This window comes from Notechis scutatus, chromosome Z (assembly GCF_049901735.1).
Source record: "Notechis scutatus isolate UNSWTSFEM ecotype Mainland chromosome Z, rNotScu1.2, whole genome shotgun sequence".
Classification (NCBI taxonomy): Eukaryota; Metazoa; Chordata; class Lepidosauria; order Squamata; family Elapidae; genus Notechis; species Notechis scutatus.
Genome location: NC_142025.1, coordinates 26262345 through 26283597, shown reverse-complemented (window position 1 = coordinate 26283597; position 21253 = coordinate 26262345). Strand labels below are relative to the sequence as shown.

Below are 21253 nucleotides of genomic sequence, written 5' to 3'. Positions count from 1 at the left end.
ACACTCTATCTGTATGCCCGAGAAGGAAGAGAAGACTTGCCGAACTTTTCTGCCTCCCTTTACAGCACAAAAACAGCCACTGCAGTCTGTCCCTGTAAGGTAGTTTGATGAGCTGGTGCGGTTCTTTATTTGGGTAGCCCGATGGCTGCAACAGCATCTGCATCAGCAACAAGCAGTGCTGCAACACCAAGGTACAGTAAGATTTTGTGCTGCAGAAATTGTTCCATTAAAAAAATAGCGCATCTTCTAGGGCCTTCTAGCAAAAAAAATAAAAAATCACCCCAAAACAAAAGCCATTCGGTAGGCAGACTCAGCAGGCAGTCGCGATCTTTAGATGGGCTTTTATTTTGTCAGCCCAAGGGCGGAGGGGGGAAGATATGTAGGAAATCGCACTGTCTCTGCAGCATCGGTCATGTGACTGAGTGGGCATGGCCAACTTGACGTCACTCAACAAGGTGCTGCCCCACCCTGCCCTTAGTGACATTGAGTTGGCCACGCCCACCAGTCACATGACCAGTTAGCCATACCCACCAAGCCACGCCCATAGAACTGGTGGTAAATTTTGAATCCCATCACTGATTTAGATCAATAATAAAACATATTTTCCAGAAAGCAAACAAGTTGTCCTGTTCCCCCAGTCTAGATAAACCTTCCAATACAGATAGTCCTTGCTTTACAGTCATTTATTCGTTTGAACCATTTGAAGTTACAACAACACTGAACAAGTGGTGGTTATGACTGGTCTTCAGAGTTCTAGCCCTCCCAACAGGGTGGGCTTTTTTTTATAAAAAAAAATCAATATTTATATTAATATTTATAATATTTACATACACGCCATGCCCAGCCAGTCACATGACCACCAAGCCACACCCACAAATTAGGCCATGCCTACAGAACTGGTTGTTAAGAAATTTGAATCCTGTTATGATATGTACAGAATAACCCTTGAGTAACAAGGATATGCACATGGAAACATTTATGAGAGTAGTTATGAATCCATCCACACACAGATACACTAAATTGAGTTAAAGTTTACTTTAAGAAATAGCACAGTCCAATAAACGGTCCAGGTCATATACGTTTAACAGTCCAAAGAATATCCAATTACAAAGTCTTCTTACCGGTTGCCTTTGTCATTTACAGTAAACAAAAATATTGAAGTATAAGCACAGCATAAATACAACAGAGAACCTTAGATAGCAACAGAATGTCAGAGAGACAGAATCTCAGAGAGACAGAATCTCAGAGAGAGCAAGCTATGATCTCTAGGTCCCTCTTATGGTAATTTGCAATGTAATCAACCAATCGGAATATAGTATAAATCAATACAGTGATTTTTTCTTAAAGCTACAAACATACATTGTTGGTTTCTATATTGCCAACCCAACTAATTGGTGGACAGATTCTTAACAAATCCCACCCCTGTCTCTGTGTGTGTTTGTGTGTGTGAGAGAGAGAGGGAGGGAGGGAGGTTAGATCTCTCTCTCTCTCTCTCTCCCCATGGTATAGAGCATAATATGATGTGCAGGAAGACAAAAGAGAGGATACTTTCAAGAAAAACTTATCACTTTCTCTGCCAGTTTCTCTAATAACTGCTTGACAAGGAAGGTAATAAATGGCAATCAATATTGCAACTATTATAAGTGCAAGCTGGTTATTAAGAACTCAAAATATGATCACATGACCATAAGGTTGTTGTGATGGCTAGAATTTTGAGGACCAGTTATAAGTACCACTTGGTCCAGCACTATTATAACTGTAAACAGCCACTGAACAAGTGAATACTGTAAGTGAAACAAGTAAGTGAATACTGCCTGAAATAAGAATCTAAGTGGATTTATCTAGTGTCTATTTTCACAAAGTGTCTTTTTTTTAAGAACTAAGTACATTAAGAATAAATTATTTGCGCTATTTGAATTTGAAAAATTATTGCTTTGTCAAAACTACAGAAATGAACTGACATTCCTTCCAATGTACATGTGGGGAGGAAGAGAAAGGAGAAATAGGAAACAAACCTCATGACTGTATTTGTCACACCTTGTCAAAATCAGCTTAGCATTAATTAATTACATTATTTTCCATTTCTCCTTAATAGGAGTGTAGCAAACTACTAGTTAAAAATGTGGAAGCATTTATAATACCTAGTCCTTCCCACTTTTCACAAGAAACTAAAGCAAACAAATAAAAAAGATTTAAAAGGTGTGCAAGCCTCTTATTTATTGTTTGTTAAATGGCAAACCCAAGTGCACTAAGCGTAGGCTTCCAGTATTTCCTACTTTAAATACTTTTGGTGGGTTGTTCTTAATCCAGAACGCAGTGTTCTTGCTAGAATCCAAAACATACTTTGATGGGGGAAAGGAGGGAGGGAGACAGGAAAATAAAGATCCCCCTTTTTTGCTTTTGTTGTTCCAAAACCTCTGGTTGTGAAATAGTTTGACTTCATATATACACGAGCAGCCAAAATCTTTGGATCAATCACATTTTATTAATTTCAACAACCCTATATTTGTGGGTTTTTAATATGTGACTACTTATTTTCTTTTCTGTATATCTACTATTTGCACAAACATGTTCAGCATGAACATGAACATGTATTTACAGCACTTTAAAAAAAAGAGGAGTGATTTATGCATGTTGATTTCATTACCACTGAAGGGTATTTCACTTGCATACACACACATTCACACAGGTAACTATGCAACAAGAAAAGAACAGACAAACATCCCAAAGAACAAGTCTTTTGTGGATATTTCTGCTTAGCAAAAACAAAAAAGGAAAAGAAAAGGGGGAAAAAAGAACTACAAATTTGGTTCATTTCTGAACATTTTCACATTTTTGCTTGATGAAAAAAAGTAAACTAGAAAATTTGCACTAAACCAAGGGGTGGGGGAGTCTGGCAACCAGTTTTCCAAACCAAGCTTTAGATAATATAGCAGCTCTGATATTCATCAGTATTCAAATGGAAGAAACCTAATAAACAAAATATAACACAATACTGATCATTTAAGAATATTTTCCTTTACATTTTATTTTAGCTCAGTTAAAACTCCTCTGGAAAATAAAGTTCTAGAGGAGTCAAATAGGAATTTGTTAGCTCTCAAGCAACAGACAATCAATCGAAAATGCCACTGCATAATTTTTAAATAATTATAATTTAACTCATAAGAAAACCAGTCCATCTATAAACAGAAAAATATTTATGCTATACTTTGTTTTTGATTCAATAGCTCAGCGAGAAGAACAGGGTTGTTAGCCAGACCAACATTCAGTTAATTAATATGCACTATGTAATTTCAACTGAAAAAGTGAGGGGGAGGGTAGGAAAGAAAGCAAACAGCAATTTTTTTTTTCAGGCAGCTCCTTTGTTTTATGTCTCATGTCTATATCGATGCTTTTTCAAACTTGCAAATTTTTAAAATGTGTGGACTTCAACTCCCAGAATTCCCCAGCTGGTAGATTGGCTGAAGAATTTTGGGAGTTGAAGTTCACCTATCTTCAAATACCAAGTTTGCTCCTCCAGTTTGATCCTCTAGAGATTGCCCCCTTTTCTCCTAAGTATATTTCTCAGGAAATTTGTGGGAGATGGGTGAAAAAGGAACCAGAAGGATTAAACATGGAAGACAATGTGGTCTAGATCAGCGATTGCCAACTGGTGGGCCGTGAGAAAATTTTGGTGGGCCGCAGAGAAATCTCACCCCCAGAGGCCCCCCCAAAGCAATTAATCCAGGCTGCTCAGAAACACAAGGCTGCGCCACCCACATGGCCTGAAGGAACCCTCCCCGCCCACTCACTCCTTACCCGGTAAACTTGCCTGCTAAAATTGCTATTTTTCCTTTTTCTGACCATCATCTGTTCTGCTGCACTGGGAGATTTAGATTAGCTAGGAAGCAGAAAATGGTTGGATTTCTTGCTTTCTAGCTAGTCTTTAGATCTTCGGCTCAGCACAGCCAAACCTGCCTTAGGACTGAAGGTTAGCTTGCAAATTCAAATTCAGTGCAGACTCACGGCAAGCAAATTTGAGAGACTGAGCTAGCTGATGGCAGATAGATAGATCACTGAATGATTCTGTGAACAACTCAATCTGCCTGCTTTGCCTGATTTTGGGTAAAAATTGCTTTTTTTATTTAAAAAATTCAATATTTACATGCATGGTGTGTTGTGAGTTAATTTTGTGAGTTTGCTTGCTAGCAAATTTTATGAGTTTGCTTGCAAGCAAAATTTATGTGACAGACTGAACTAGCCAATAGCAAAGAGATAGATTTCTGAATGAATATGTGATTCTGTGAGCAACTCAATCTGCCTGCCTGCTTTGCCTGATTTTGGGTAAAAGTTGCTCTTTTTTTAATAAAAAATCCAATATTTATATTTATATTTACATACAAACCATGCCCAGCCAGTCACATGACCACCAAGCCACACCCACAAATTAGGCCATGCCCACAAATTAGGCCACGCCCACAGAACCTGTTAGTGGTCCCTAGGATCTAAAATTATGAGTTTGGTGGTCCCTGAGGTCCAAAAGGTTGGTGACCCCTGTTCTAGATTTCTTATGTAACATTATAAAAATTGAGAAGACTGGACAATTAAAGTGTAGTCAAGATGTTAAGCTTTGAATTGACAATATTCACTATTAATATTTACAACACAGCTGAGGCAGAATAAACCCCAAAACTGTAATGGATGCCCTGATAACTTGGACAACTTTGAGAATTACAGTGAACAGTATGCATCTATATTAATTAAATAGATTTTACTATATCAAAAGGAACACTTTAGGGAAAATGGCTCTGTTTAAATCAACTGGGCCATTTAGGAACCAGAAACATATACCTTGCTCTTTAAATAGACTTTTAAACATATTAACATGAGTTTCTCAAGAGCTGTACCTCCCTCAGGGAGACAGGACCTATTAGATTGGTCCGTCCCCATCGACTAATGGACCCAGATAGGTTCCAGAAGGAGCTGGGGGTTATAACTGCAGATCTACTGTGCAGTCCAGCCAAACTCTTAGTCACTGTTTGGAATAGGAAGATGACTGAGGCTCTGGATAGGATTGCACCCATGCAACCTTTTCTTATCCGTAGACCCCTCTGTGCCCTGTGGTATACAGAGGAACTGAGAGGGATGAAACGTTTGAGGACATGTCTAGAGCGCCGCTGACGGAAAACAAAGGATGAACTTGAACACGGGTAAAAACTGCTATTAAGGCCTACTTTGTGGTGATTCATGTGGTGAAGTGTAAATAATTCTCCACGCTTACTGCATCTGCAGATAATTTCCCAGTGACCCTCTTTAAAGTGAGCCACCTCCTCCTGGGGAAGGAGATTGAGGTCCACCTGAAGGGACACACTGAGGAATTTGCGGATTTTCTGGAAGACAAAATTGCTCGACTCCATTCCCAGTTAGATGCCAGCATAGTTGCTGGTCCAGTGGAAGCCCTTGAAGCAACTTCTTGTCCTGTTATCTGGAACAGTTTGAGCCTGTTGCTCCTGAGGCAGTGGACAAGATCCTAGAGAATATGCATGCAAGCACCTGTGTTTTAGACCCATGTCCCTCCTGGTTTGTGAAAGCTTCTCAGGAGGTGACAGGCAGGTAGACTCTGGTGGTGATCAATGCTTCCCTACAGGAGGGGACAGTGCCCCAGCATTTTAATGAGGCTGTGGTCCACCCTCGCTGGACTCCACCTGGTTGGACAATTTCCAACCTGTCTCCAATATCCCCTTCTTGGGGAAGGTTGTTGAGAAGGTGACTGCATGGCAGCTCCTGAGGTTTCTAGATGAAATGGATTATCTCGACCCCAACCAGTCAGAATTCAGGCCTGGGTTCAGGACAGAAATGGCATTGGTTGCACTTTGGATGATTTCTGGTGTGAGCGGGATGGGGGCAGTGCATCCATCCTTGCTCTACTTGACCTTTTGGTGGCTTTTGATACCAGACCATGGTATCCCCCTGGAACGGCTTCAGGGGATGGGAATGGGAGCCTTTGTGCTATCCTAGTTCACTTCCTTTCTCAGCGGTCACTTGCAGTTAGTGTTGCTAGGAGGGGAGAGATCCAGCCCTCGCCCACTGCTTTGTGGGGTGCTGCAGGGCTCAGTACACTCTCCACTCCTGTTCAACATTTATATAAAGCCTCTGGGTGAGATCATCTATCATCATGGACTGAGGTATCACCAATATGCTGATGATACTCAGCTATATGCCTCAGCCCGTGGTGAGTTAAGTGATGCCATGTCCTCCCTCTCGCAGCACCTAGAGGCTGTTAGGGGTTAGATGGGGAGCAACAGATTGAAACTAAACCCTGGCAAGACTGAGTGGCTCTGGGTTTGGGGGTCGTTGGCTCATGGAGAATTGCCATCTTTGGTTTTGGATGGGGTGGCATTACCCCAAACAGATCCTGTGCATAATCTGGGGGTTCTCCTGGACTCATGCCTCCTGCTTGAAGAGCAGGTGATGGTCATGGCCAGGAGGACTTTTATGCAACTCTGGGTTGTACACCAGTTATGCCCTTTCCTGGACCAACAATCCCTACTCACAGTCATTCATGTCTTAGTCACTTCCTGCCTTGACTATTGCAACGTGTTCTACATGGGGCTGCCCTTGAAGAGCATCTGGAGGCTTCAGGTGGTGCAAAATGCAGTGGCCTGCATAGTTTTGTGCAGAGCCCAGGGTGCACATGTATCACATCTCCTGCGGGAGTTGCATTGGCTGCTGATTTGCTTCTGGGTGCAATTCAAGGTGCTAGTTGTCACCTTTAAAGCCCTTCATGGCTTGGGACCAGGTTATCTGAGGGAACGTCTCTTGCCGTTTTCATCTACCCCACCAATCAGAAGGGAGAGGCAGGGAATGCTGTGGGTCCCATCCCCAAGGGAGATACATCTGGTGGGACCCAGAAGAAGGGCCTTCTCCGTGGTGGCTCCTTCTCTCTGCAACATCATTTCCCCAGAGATTAGAATGGCCCTTACTCTAATTCTCTTCCAGAAGACGCTGAAGACCTGGTTTTGCCAGTGGGCCTGGGGAACCCAGAGCAGGATGGAGCCCATTAAACGGCTCGTGTGATCTGCTGTCACTAGGGTGGGAGATGGGGGGTGATTTTATTATATTAATTTATCTGATTCTTCTTACTAGTTTTATTGTTTTAAATGTGGTTTTATACCTTGTAAGCTGCCTTGAGTCGCCAGGAGAATAGGTGGCAACATCAATCAATCAAACAAACAAACAAACAAATAATTAAATAAATAAATTGCTGTCATCCTAAATCCCTTGGCTATGAAGACAATAATAATAGCGATATTTAGACAAAATTCTGTTCAAATCATCATTGCCATGTATGAACAAATCATCTAAAACTACCCCAGGCTATTCTGAAATATGATTTAATAAGCAACTGGTAGGTATTTGTCTCAAATAATAGGAACTACTCCAAATGAAGGGTTTTTTTCTTTTGTGAAACATTCCACTATTATATAAAAACAAAAACAAAATAAAAGTTCAGCATCTCTTCCATGCTACGTTATTTTAAAAAATGTCTATCTTCTTAACTCACCAAACAATAAAGATTGTTATATAAGTATTTTGATCTGAATTGTGATGGCTCACCTGATAACATTTTAATTCTGGTAGCATATGCCAAAAAAAAAAAAAAAGCTTGGAGAACTTCTGTTCTGGTGAAATAACTAAAAATCTTAACCTAGAAATCTTAACCTAGAATCAAGAGATCTAGTGTATATTGGTAGCAATTGTCCCATTGGCCTACAGACATATTTGCTTTTTTAAATAAAAATTCAGGGATCTCAACTGCAATTCAGCCTAACCATTCTTCAGTAGGACAACGTTATAATTTCTGTTCAGAAATTAATAACCGCAGTTTTGTGGATTTAACTAAAATAATGCAATACTATAACATTCATGTTTATAATTCCAGCAAATACAAAAGCACCAGTACATAGTATCTCCCTGGCTGCTTTCTATATCAGAATAGGAAAAATGTGGTTGTCTGGTACTTAATATTTGGGGGCCTATCCAAGGGCTGCACTGAAGAGAAATGGATGCAAAGTGAATGAATTTCTAACATTCTTTCTGGTAAAAGCAATATTTTATTTTTTTGCCCTTTTCTTAATGTTTATGAGATTGATTTTTCAATGTGTTGAATTTATCAAATTGCATCCATTACAGTGTTTGGAGTACATTCTGCCTTAAACAGAAAACTGCTATAATATTCACCATTATAATATTCACAATCAGTAGACACATTAGCTCAGTGTATTGAATAAGATTCTGAAAGCATGTCTGACTCAACAGTTCAGATCTCTACCAATGCAAGATTATTGACTACGAGAACTATGCAAACCGGCTGAAGATTTTTTTTCAGATTTCTACAAGTAGTTGCATCATTCATATTTTATACACAAATGTGCACAGATAAAGACAATATTTTAACTGGGATTTATTTATAAAGATCACAGATTCATTGATTGCTTAAGTATGTGCTATTAAATTAGTGTAACTTCTTACCAATCACATTCATTGATAGCCTCCAATTTGGTTCTTCAGGTTTTTGAACAATGCACCCTTCCCTGCTATAATTGAAGCAGTGGTGGGATTCATTTTTTTTTACTACCAGTTCTGTGGGTGTGGCTAGGTGGGTGTGGGCACGTGACTGGGTGGATGTGGATTTTTTTGCTGGAACCCCCTCCCCTGTCTTTTAGACCTTCTGGGCCTCAGGCAAGCCTCCTGGGGGGGGGGTGTTTTTGCTCCCAGAAGGCTTCCCTAGGGTACAGGAAGGAAAAAAAGAGCCTGGAAAGGATGCGCAGCACCCTCGCACGCTCCGTTTTGGGGCCTTCTGGGCCTGAGGGAAGTCTTCGGCGGGGTGTTTTTGCTCCCAGAAGGCTTCCCTGGGGCTCAGGAAGGCAAAAAATGGAGAATGGGGGAGTGGGTGGGGGCTATGGCCCCCTCCCTCCATTTTTTGCCTAAATGGGCCTCAGGGAAGCCTCCTGGGCAAAGCAGTAAGACAGCAAGGTGAATCCCAGCGCAGCTGATCGTAGGAACAACTGATTGTCAGGAGGGGAAAAAAGAAATACTGGGCAGTGAAAAAAGCAGTCAGCGATGTCGGGCATGTTGCACATGCATGACAAGGACTGAGTGGGAGGGGAGGGGTGACCGGATCAGGGGCATGGCCAGCCAGTGACCCACGCCAAATCCTTGCTACTGGTTCACTTAAACCGGTGTGAACTGGCTGAATACCACCACTGAATTGAAGCCATCTACATTGCAACTAGTCAACTTGTTTTTTCTTCCATCTTTCCTTAGATTATAGAACTATCTTTTGAGCTAGATGTTTGCATAATACTGTAAATACTAAGTAGGATAGTTTGAGCCCAATTATCTGTCCCTTAAATAGAAACTCTGGATTTTATTTGCTCCAGAATAAATTTGTATGTTTTCTTAGATAGCCATGGTATTCTCAGGAGTTTTCTCTTTTTCACCTTGCACAGCAAAGTGCAAAATGTTAATATTCTTTCCATCCTGTTTCTTCAAAGTTCAATTTTCAGATATAGACATATTTTGCATCTCAATATCTTTTCCAATGCACTTATGGCTGCTAACATAAATCATGCTGTATTCTCCATCCATGTGGTTTCATCATTGTCTTCTGCACAGTATGAAATGATGCTTCTACTTTTTAACTAAAATAATTTTTTGCTTCCAGAATTTTCCTTTGCTCTCCGTGCCCTGGGTAAACCTGCTGGTGTTATATATTCTTGGCATATACACATATTGTGCTTCAACTGGTGTCTCCAAGGAATACCCCCAAAAGTTTTTAAATCTTAAGATTTATACCCCACCTTTCCCCCTCCTTTTAGCCAGAAAGAATGCTACCTCACCAAGTGGAATTCTCATATCCTACCTTATCCAGAAAACCTCTTTAGCTATAAAGTCTAAATGTTTTTAAGAAAGTGAGTGGATCCATGTAAGTTACATTATAGCAGTGAGCTTGACTAAATCCCTCAATTCCTAGCCATTCAATTCATGAGTTGACTACAAAAGCCTCACAAGGAGCAGTGCCCAGAGTGCCATATGGTAATCTCATGCACTCTTTTCACCCAGAAAGTTTGTACCAGCAGAATTTACCAATCTCCACTGCAATGCGATCGTGGTACTTTCAAGGACATCTACTTTGCCACAAATCCTCACCTAGAGCCCTCTGAACTTAATCTCTAAAGCTAATATAGACTATTGTATCTCCACTCCAAAGTATATGAAAGACATGGAGCTGAACATTATTGCAGAATAATTATTTTACTTAAATATTTATGAGAAAATGTAAGTGATAGTGAAAAATTAAAGACAAATAATAAGATCATGGAAACAGTTTGAAGTAAAGAAAACAACAGCAAAAACCAAGAGGGCAGAGGAAGACTGGAGAGAATTGGCTATCATTGATCTGAATAATCGAGCAGAGAAGACTTAATCAAAGAAGAGGAAGTAGCAAGAACACTGGGTGAAAATGATTGTATAATACTGAGTTCTTCATTTTAAGAGAAATTAAAGCTAAGTAAATCATATCTATGTTTTGGTTTTTTTTTAATGAAATTTGAATAAACTCAAAGCAATGATAGGTAGGATTCTGTTGCATGTAACGGAAATGTAACAGAGTTCCTGAAAAAGAAAATTTTGAAAACACAATTACAAACAATTGTAATGAAGAAGAAAAACTGTCAATGCAGCCATACAAAAGAACTTAGTGACTAATATAAGCTTACAGTTGACAGTTGCTGATTTTCTGCAGTAATTATGGCTTTTCTAGTTCAAACAATAAAATTAGCTTATCAAAAGCTGTGTCCTTAAATTTTTTCCTGCAAGCTTTGAGTTCAAGCACTCATCTGAAAAAAGCCAGATAATACTAAAGGCATCCCACATTGAAGGCATGTATGATCTCTGTTAACTGTTCCACACATTCACCAGTTCAGACGACAAGCCAGAATTTAGTGGAATTTATCATACCTGATGGAAGTAATGAAAAAATTGGATGAAAATGTACTTGAGTCCTAAGACAATATTTTTAGTCTCTAATGCTTCCATTTACAAGCCATCAGTTTCTTCAAAATTGAAGAGGCATTTTAAAAAGAGAACAGTTGATCCAAACTGCTTTTAAATTCTGGAATGCAACTTCAGTTCACTGACCATTACCGTCCATATTAATATATCATATTTACAAGCAGTTATCACACGGATGTTTTGGTCTAGAGACCAATGTTTTTCAACTTTAGAATTGGAAGATGTGTGCACTTCAACTCCCAGAATTCCCCAGCCAATAACTTGCAAGGTTCTAATCAATGTGCCAAGAGTTCAGGACATCAAAGCAGAGGTGGTATTCAGTAGGTTCTAACCGGTTCTGGAGAACCAGCAGTAGAAATTTTGAGTAGTTTGGAGAACTGGCAATTATCACCTCTGACTGGCCTGCCTCCATCTATTCTCTGCCTCTTGAGTCCCAGCTGATCGGTTGGGTCTTCTTTTGTTGCCCTGTACAGGGGAACAGAGCTGGAAAGCAGGTTGGTGGGATGGGGAAGAAATGGAGATTTTACAGAATCCTTCCCCTGCCATGCCCACCAAACCATGCCCACCAAGCCACACCATGCCCACCAAGCCACGCCCACAGAACCAGTAGTAAAAATTTTTGAATCCCACCACTGCATCAAAGTCAAGACTGCACAAAATCAAAGTTTAATATGGGACTGCACAACAGTCTATCTTCCAAAAGTACACTATGCTTTGAGTATATTTTGAGGTCAATATTCAAAAAGTAAGTGGAGTTTGGTAATTGTAAAGCAGGAAATTTAGTATCTTACTATTATTTAGTATCTTACTAATTTACTATTTGGCTTCTAAACATGCCTAATGCAAGAAAGATTTGAAGAAACTGATGGCTTCATACGTGGGCTCAACGGAAATGGCACAATAGGTCATATTGAGCTTCATTTTTGGACAAGGCCACAGAATTAACACCTTTTTTGCTGTCACTGTTCCAAACTATATTTAATTAGGGCAGTCTTTGTTTAATGATTGTCCTGTTTAGCAACCATTTAAAATTTCAATATATTGAAAAAGTAACTTAATAACTCATAATTTTCATTGTTGCAGTGTCCTATAGTCAGGTGATTAAGATTTGGGTGCTTTGCAACCTGTTGCAGCACCATTCAGTCATGTGATCACAATTAGCATGGTTCACAGATGGTTTCTGACAAGCAGAGTCAATGAAAAAGCCAGCTGTAAAATTATAAATTTCTATTACATAATCTATTGCTTAACATGTGTTGGTCTACAATGGAATTGCCAGTTCCAATTGCAATTGTTAAGCAAGAACTATCTAAATATAATATGAGCTAAACAGTGGTTAATGTTAAATATGATTTAAGTAAAATAATTTTGTAGTTTATATATAGTTTAGTTTTTAATATTGCAAGCCACTCAGAATTACTCTTTAGTAAGATGGGTGGCAATTAAATTTGATAATATAATAGATGATAGATAGATAGATAGATAGATCCAGCTTCATTCAAGTGTATTGATGAAACAACAGATTAGATTACTCTAAGATAGGATCAATAGTTTATAAATTCACAAAACTTGCATATAGGAAAGAGAAATATGCAATAATTGATTCTTTGTGATTTATATTTAACTTATTAAATTATATTTTAATAAGACAGGCCTATTGTTCTAATCTATTCAAGTGTTAAAATTAGTTTAATAAAAGAATCTGTGGAATAAATATGCATTACAAGTAATTCTTGTTTAGCAACTGCCTCAGAGAGAGAGAGAGACCATTCTCAATTACCACAGACAAAGTAACTTTGTCACCAAGTTTGCATTTATGATGTTACAGCTGATGCCTGTAACTGCAAAATCCTAATCAGTTTTCGCTACAGATAATCTTTAACTATAATTTGTCCAATGACAGGTTAAATTTATGATTGCCTCAGAAAATATTATTCATAACCTGTCTTTGCTGCATCCTGTGGTGATCATGATTTGTGACCTTTACAGGTAGATTCCAGCAAGCAATGTCAATTGGAGAAGGAAGATTCAATTGGGTCCAGTCATGTGATGATGCATTTTATAACCTCACAGATTTACAATGGACATTTCGATCCCAATTGTGGTCATTAGTCAATGACTACCTATAAAGTCTTTCTTCTACCTGCTAAGCACCTTGAGATTCACAGCCATAAGTATGTTTGGCAACCAGCCAATACTAGAGTATTCTTTAAATGTGTATTCTCCATTGTATGCTTATTCGCTCTCTTATAATCATTTCCTCTCCAATAAATATAAATATAAACATTAGTTCCCTTCCTGCTAATTATTACAGCATCATAGTGAGCATTCTCAAGGATGTTGGGATGGAAGAAAAAAAATATCAGATTTTCTTCAACTGTCATATAGCCATCTGGTCATTTTGCTATGAGATGGGCAGCAAATAATTTCAATTAATCAATCAATAAAATTATGATGTGATACCCATATCATAAAAGCTAAGCTATGATAAATTAACATTTTACTTCATACAATTTACTTTCCAAAATAAGATCTTTTGAAATCTTTTACATAATATTTTATAACAATAAACATGCACAACATTATTAATGTGGGATTTAGCTTGTGGAATTATTATTTTTTTTCCTCCCAATAACAAATATCTACAGGAAAGTCCATTACACAATAGTAAAATCCTTTGGAAGCAGAGGCGGTATTCAGCAGGTTCTGACCAGTTCTGGAGAACCGGTAGCAAAAATTTTGAGTAGTTCGGAGAACCGGCAAATACCACCTCTGACTGGAGATTTTACAGTATCCTTCCCCTGCCATGCCCACCAAGCCACACCCACAGAACCGGTGCTAAAAAAAATTGAATTCCACTTCTGCTTAGAAGTCAATGCTTTTTTCTTTCTTGTCTTGTACCTATTTTCTTTCCCCTCTCTTTTTTATCTTAATTTCCCACTTTTATTTTTCTTTATATTTTAATACATTGATAAAAAATAAAAGTCATGAGAAAGTAGAAGCAAGTCACCCAAATCGCTGTATCATAAATCACCAAATCACAAGAGGTAACCAGGGTTGTCAGTGGGATTTTCTTGTATTTTTTTTAAAGGTTAGCTAAATCCTATTGATACTTTTGCAAGCAAGGGGAAAAAAATAAGATAACAATCTGCAAGGTGAAACTAAGGGCATAGCACAGAATGCAAACAGGGCAGCACCTTAACATAAATGTAAAGGAAAACTTAATTTGTTGGATGAGATATTGTACATTGTACCATGTTCATCCATCAAGTTCAAGAGACAACAAAAGCTGCTACATAATTAAGCTGTTGGTTAATCAGAAGCAGGAAATTTTAGTCAGCTGCTATGTATTAACAACTTCTAAAAAGGAGACTATAAAAAGGACATTAATATGGATTAAAAATTAACTATGATTGCCAGAAAGCTTGATATGGCAGTTCTGCCCACAGAAACATGTGCTCAGCAATATCTGCCAAAACTAGAAACAAACACATGGTATTCATTCTGCTACCCTTAACAGCATCAACAGATACAGAGACAAATATTCCAAAATGCCAACTTCTCTCAGATGAGGTTCCCAGAAGTAAAGCTGAGTCAGACTCTAATAATATTGTGAATTAAATAGAACATGCTTTCCTTTTTTTCCTCTTCCTATATTGTTTAATTTTTTTCATCTCATTTCAATAGGACTGTTTCTGCACAGAGGTTTAAACATCATATTGATACACAGCTTTGATTGCCAATGGGGTTCTATCTTGCTAATCATTGTGAATATTGTTTTCTAAAATTGCAGTTTGGAACCTGAAAAATTCATAGTAGTATGGACTTCCAAACAAGTCTTTTAACAATATAATCGAATCTATATTAAGAACATGCAGGCTTTAGATTCTTTTGTCTTTCTTTCTCTTTAACATTGAAATTAACAACCAGAACTAGGCACAAAGGTTTAGCTTTAGTATCAAAACTTACAAAAATTCACAAATATATATTCATATTCAGAATTTCTCCTATTTTCTACCAGGTTGTCTTTATTTAGCCAAAAAGTTCAGAATAAAATAAACAGATTTTTGTTGTCACTACAGTTAAAGACTATCTCTTATAAGCTACACTGCAAATCACCCAGATGTGCTACCCTATCAATGTTCTTATTCTGATCTAAAATTACTCAATGTTTAGAATTAGTTTTGATAGTTTATTCAAGATAAAAACTACAAGGGGTTACTGTGGCTGATAATAAGATTGAAGAGCGTGGACAATAACTCTGTGATCAATATAGTAGAAAATCATAATGTATTTCATATCATATGGTATGGTACTCAAATAGCATTTATTTTTGTTGCTATGAAATTAAAATGCAATTCTTTTAGCAGAATGAAATACTTTTTAAAAATATGTATATATGTGGGAATTATAGTTTTCTACATATAAAAAACACAAAAAGAAAAATTTCTCAACTTCCGGTTTGTCGGCCTCGTGAGCGGCAGGGATTCGCGATACTGCGCGATCCCTGCTGCGCTAGCCGTTTTTGGTGCTCCGATCCGGACGGGTTTGGAGCTAAGACTGCCCTGCAGGGGCGGCTGAAGATAGGGGGGATCCGGAGAGGGATTTGGGGGTGTTGCAGACCCCCTCCCCGGCCGGCAGAACCCCCTTTTCCCAAGACGGTGCAGCGACGGTCCGTAAACAAAGAAGCCGGCAGCTGGGTAAGAATGCGCAGGAGGAAGAGGAGAAAGCCTTTGAGAGTGAAAGTTTTCTTGGTTGACCCAGGACTCTAAGACATATTTAACACAATTCCTGGAAATTATGGCTTTTTGAATGATTCTTTCCAGAAGAGAAAATAAGCGGCAATTTTGAGGTGCTGAAAGGAAAGTTTACTCTCCTTCCCTACGGAATTAACAAGTGGATACTGAGAAACCTGTCTTTTTCAGGTAAAAACTGGCTTTATGTGATAAGTGGGAAGGGAGAGGACAAAAAATATATTTATATGTTAAGATTTTGTTGGAGGAGATGCCTTAAGGATTTGAAGACTGAAATATATTCCAATAAGGTTTTAAGAAACAGATTTGAACTTTTTTTTTTTTTATATTGATACTACCCCAGGAAGAGAAAGTGAGAACTTTGTCTTGGCTTGGATTGATTGAGGACTTTGGGATTGTTCTATTTTTTGGAAATATCTTGGTTGGTGCAAGAAGAAAGAGGGGAAAAAAAAGAAAAGAAAAGATTTATAATGGCTTTTTTTGCTGAGGAACTGAGAAAAGAATATGAGCAAACAAAAAAAGATGGCAAAGATGGTGTGAAAGAAGCCTTCCTTTTTTTAGAAATGGCGCTTGCTAACTATCAACAAACACTACAACAGATGGAGGAAGAAGAAGAAGAAGAAGAAGAAGAAGAAGAAGAAGAAGAAGAAGAAGAAGAAGAAGAAGAAGAAGAAGAAGAAGAAGAAGAAGAAGAAGAAGAAGAAGAAGAAGAAGAAGAAGAAGAAGCCATCTTTAATGAATTTCAAAATTTAACTAAGAAAGAAGGAAGAAAGAAAGGGAGGAAAATGAAGGACTTAAGATTTAAAAAAACACTCAAGAAAGAGAAAAATAAGGTACAAAATCAATATAATGATAGTAAACAAAAGAAAAAAGGAACACAACAGAGAAGGGAAGCCAGTAAGGCAGAGGCTAGGAGAAGGGGGGGTAGAAAGGTCTGGTGAGGGAAGAAAGAAAGGGAAAAGGTGGAGAAAAGCCACAAAGTTTTGAAATCAGATGGGAAAAGAGAAATCTTTTTTAGGGACAAAGGGTAAAGTACAATTTTTTTAAAAAAGATTTTGCAAGGTACATAAGATGGTATTGTAGCATTTGTATTAGAAATAGAAAATTAGAATGGTTTAAGAGTTAATAAGAGATTAAAATGTTGAAATGTTTAGTAATGATTGATTTTAAAATTTAATAAAATATTAAAGGGAATGTTTAGAATATGGAGTTTTAATTAAAGAGTTTAATATGACTATGGTATTGATGTTACTATAAAATTATTATTGTAGCATTTGTCTTTGGAAAAGGCAATGGGAATGTTATAAGATTCAATATTTAGATCTATTATTTAACTATGTATTTAATCATTTTGGATTTATTATTTTTCTTTTATTAAAAAAATAATAATTAGTAGATAGAATGTACCAAGCAGGATCAGATTGGGTATTAGGTGTTATTTTAAATGTTAATCTAATTAATTTAGGGGGAAGATAGAAAGGCATCATACTCTGATTAGTGATTTCAGGAGAAACTCTTTTTTTTAATAAGGAATGAGACAGAGGGATAATAAAGAATGGACAAAAGATACAAATATAATAACTCAAATTAAGATGGATTAAATAAGATAGAATTAAGAAGAGTGAAATGTGTGGAGAAGCTAATATAGAAGACATAGAATGGTAAATAAAATAGGTAATGACATGTAAGATGAGCATGAATATAATTGAAGTCCATGTAGAGAGAGGTACCTGGGGCCAAGTTACTTTCCTAAAAGATTTTTTATATGTTTGTGTGTTGTGTGTTTATGTTTCTGGGAGAATTAATAAAACCTTGCAGAAATATAGAATGAGAATAATGGTAACCAAGTCAGAAAGAAATAGATGAAATAATAATAGTGAAATTGAATAAGAGTAAAGAGAAGTAAAGAGAAATTGGATAAGAGGTATTTGTATGCTCATATGGAAATGGTTTAAAATAGAATTATATTGTATAAAATAAGGTTTTATTTGACTTGTAAAATTTATAATGGAAAAAGGTTTAAGTATGTAATGGTTAATGATGATTTGTTTGTCTTTAAAATTAATAAAATTTGTTTAAAAAAAAAAAATTTCTCCAGAACAGAGGCATATTTAAAAAATCTGCAAAACGTCTCAGAATTTAAGCAATAAATTAAAACATGGCAACATACAATTATGTAGATTGCCTGCAGTTTTTTTAATTATGTCAACTGAAAGCCATTTCAAAGGCTGAGTGGCTTATCTTCAGATTGCACAAAGCACCCTATTTGCACAACAACACAAAATGAATGTGTGCAAATGGCATCTTCACTGCCACTAGTTATTTTATTTTATGATTATCCTTGGATATATTGGACCCTGTTATCAATTATTTTTATACAATCTTTAAAATAGACACCTTCCATTTTCCTTCCAAAAGCTCATTGATGTTTTTAGATTGCTTTTTATGCAATATTTTGTAAATATGACCCCTTACTTATTACAGAAAATACGACTTCAGCAACAGAGTGGTCAATATTTGGAATACTCTACCTGACTCTGTGGTTTCTTCCCCAAACCCCAAAAACTTTAACCTTAGACTGTCTACTATTGACCTCACACCTTTCCTAAGAGGCCTGTAGGGGGCGTGCATAAGCGCACCAATCGTGCCTACCGTCCCTGTCCTATTGTTTCTTTTTATTTTTCCTATAAGTATCTGTCTCATGTATTCAAAACTATGTTTATTCTTATACCTGTATCTTGTAAGTGTTTGACAAATCAAATCAAATAAATAAATAAATAATATCATAAGTTCCCTTATTTGGCTGCATTTGGTCTTTAATGTCTTGTCAATGACTTCAAGCTATAAGTCCAGTGCTTTATGATACATGATGTCCCTTTCCCATATTTACATAACATAATAGTACTGGGCCTGACATATTTATATTCAGTAATACTGGACTTGAAGCTAAATAAATTCTTTCAGAGTTTTCACTGACATATATTCATCAGTAACCTTAAATAAAGCACACAAAGATTTTTTTCCCATGGTAGTGTTTTAACACATATAATTCCCCAATAGTAAATGGGATATGAAGTGGTAGAATTTATGTATTGCTCTTAGCTTTTTCATTTTCAACAAAATATTTGAGTAATATTTTTATGTGCCAAGATTTCTACAAACAAATCCAGATGACGATATGGAATGGCATGAGTAGCTATATTCTTTCTCTGTGTAATCTGAAGATAAACAAATGAACTACTGCTTCATTCTGCAGTCATCTGGTGATGAATGTTCCCACATTAAAAATCTCATTCATACTACATGCCCATAGTAAATAATAACTTGTAGTGCAATAGGCATGTCTTGCCTGGTCGCTATCATCTTTAAATATTTACCATTAAAACCTATCCAAACACTCTATTGCCTCAGAAAAGCTACATTATATGTAGCTAAAGAGTACATCTAAAAATAATATGCTTAAGACTTAACTGATTAAACTGTAAACTGACTAAGATGTTGTACATATTAAAAAAAATCCACTTATTCTTGTACTGAAATCAGTTATACAGGAATAGGTGTGAAGGATTTAACTTCCAGTTATCCTTGCTTCATTTGTGTTCCACTCATTTCATTTCTTTCTATAGCCTCAACCTATTTTTAGTTGTAACTAATAGCTTTTACAGTGTAGGATTTTACCAAGATGTAATAGAAAAAGGAAAAAAAATATCCCAACCTTTCTTTCAAGGTTGTAAATCTTGCATGTTTACAAATGCAGTGCTGCTTTATAATTGGCCCACTTCAAACAAGATAACATGGTATACTTTATATGTTCTTAGGAATAAAAAGCAACTGCTAGCTTGTGACATCTTTATACAATCTGAAGAGAAAGCAAAGTATATCTTGCCTTGTGACATCTTACACAATGTTTTAGACATTTATTATAGAGGAGCTCAATTCTCTAGAAGAGGCCATATAATTGTGAATTTTGTTTTGCCTGTTCTCCTAAACATCTATCAGAATTTAAACACTGGAAAACTGACCTTAGAATTTGCCCTAGAGACAAGAATCATCAGGATGACAGAAACCATATTTGTTTCAAATATAAGTTCAGATACAAGGATCACATATCTTCTTTTGTTAGCATCTGGTGATAAAAAATAGCATAAATTAGCAGATGTACATCTTGGAGATACTATCTGTGTGCTTGAAAAGGTATATACAAGCAGACCCATTTGTATATGAACTCAGTACAAACTGAAAGGTTTTGTCAGCTATGATGAATCTAAATTGTCTGTTATTTTACATCTGGCTTCTCTGCTATAGAAATTGATGGAATATAACAATATATTTGTAAATATATATTTCCAATTACACAGTGCAAGAACTGAAATTACACAGTCAAGAACCAAAGCAAAGTCTGGAATGTCTACACTTTTAACTTTAGCTCTTTCTCTGAAAGAGCAAAATGAAATGGCTTTCCAAAAAAAGCCATTTTTAACTGGGATTTAACTCCAAATTAATTTGTTGAAGGAAAAATTACATTCACATAGTATTATAATTACGACATTTACTAGGTCATATTCATTCAACAGAGAGTAATCTTATGCAGAACTAGAAAGAAATCACAAAATGAAAAGACCTGTAAATAGAGATAGAATAACTTGGCAAAAAAAGCAAAGGTAGTATCAATACTAATAAATGCCTTGGGTGTAATCTCAAAATATCTAAGCACAATAAGTATTTAAAAATTTCCATCAGTCAATTGCAAAAGACAGCTTTAAACAACTTACATCCCGTAATAATACTTTTAACACCATTGAATAACATCTGTCTATCCCAAACTATTTTCTAGATAGACAAAAACTGTAAATTCAGTCTAAACATTTGTCTGATTATGCAACCAGCCACAATAAATCAGAGCATGATAAATAAAAAAGAAAAACAAGCGTACTAAAAATAATTTATATCAACATGAATTTTTCTATAATTGCAAAGTGTTCTAGCTTTTACCATATCATACACTGTTTTACATATTGTCTTTTAATCTTTCTAAGTTTATCTCTCTCTTTTTTGAACATCTAATCAAATCCATCAGTATTCCCCTTCATTTCAATCCATTCACTTATTCACTCATTCACTTATTCATTCATTCATTCATTCATTCATTCATTCATTCATTCATTTTGTAATTCAGTTCTCAGTCATTCTGTCAAACATTTGTTCAATCCCACATGTCCAGTCTTTGCACTGAAGTACAGGATCCCCATGGTCATGCGATCAAAATTTGAGTGTTTGGAAACTGGCATGTATTTACAACAGTTGTAGTGTCCTGTGCAATTTCCCTATCATTGTCTAAAAAAGAGTTAGATGAGGGTTTTGTTGAAGGGGAAAATATCTTGATTTTGGCTTGGTTTTCTTACCTCTTTATAATTTTATGTTATTCATGTTTCTGGCTCAAATCC

At 36.7% G+C, this 21253-nt stretch overlaps 1 protein-coding gene and 1 pseudogene across 1 annotated transcript in view; one reads left to right on the top strand and one right to left on the bottom strand.

Moving 5' to 3' along the window:
- The window catches only part of THRB (thyroid hormone receptor beta), a 201130-nt gene that overhangs the window by 114662 nt on the left and 65215 nt on the right, over window positions 1–21253 (bottom strand). The window lies entirely within an intron of this gene.
- The window catches only part of LOC148128797 (uncharacterized), a 55800-nt pseudogene continuing 34688 nt past the window's right edge, over window positions 142–21253 (top strand).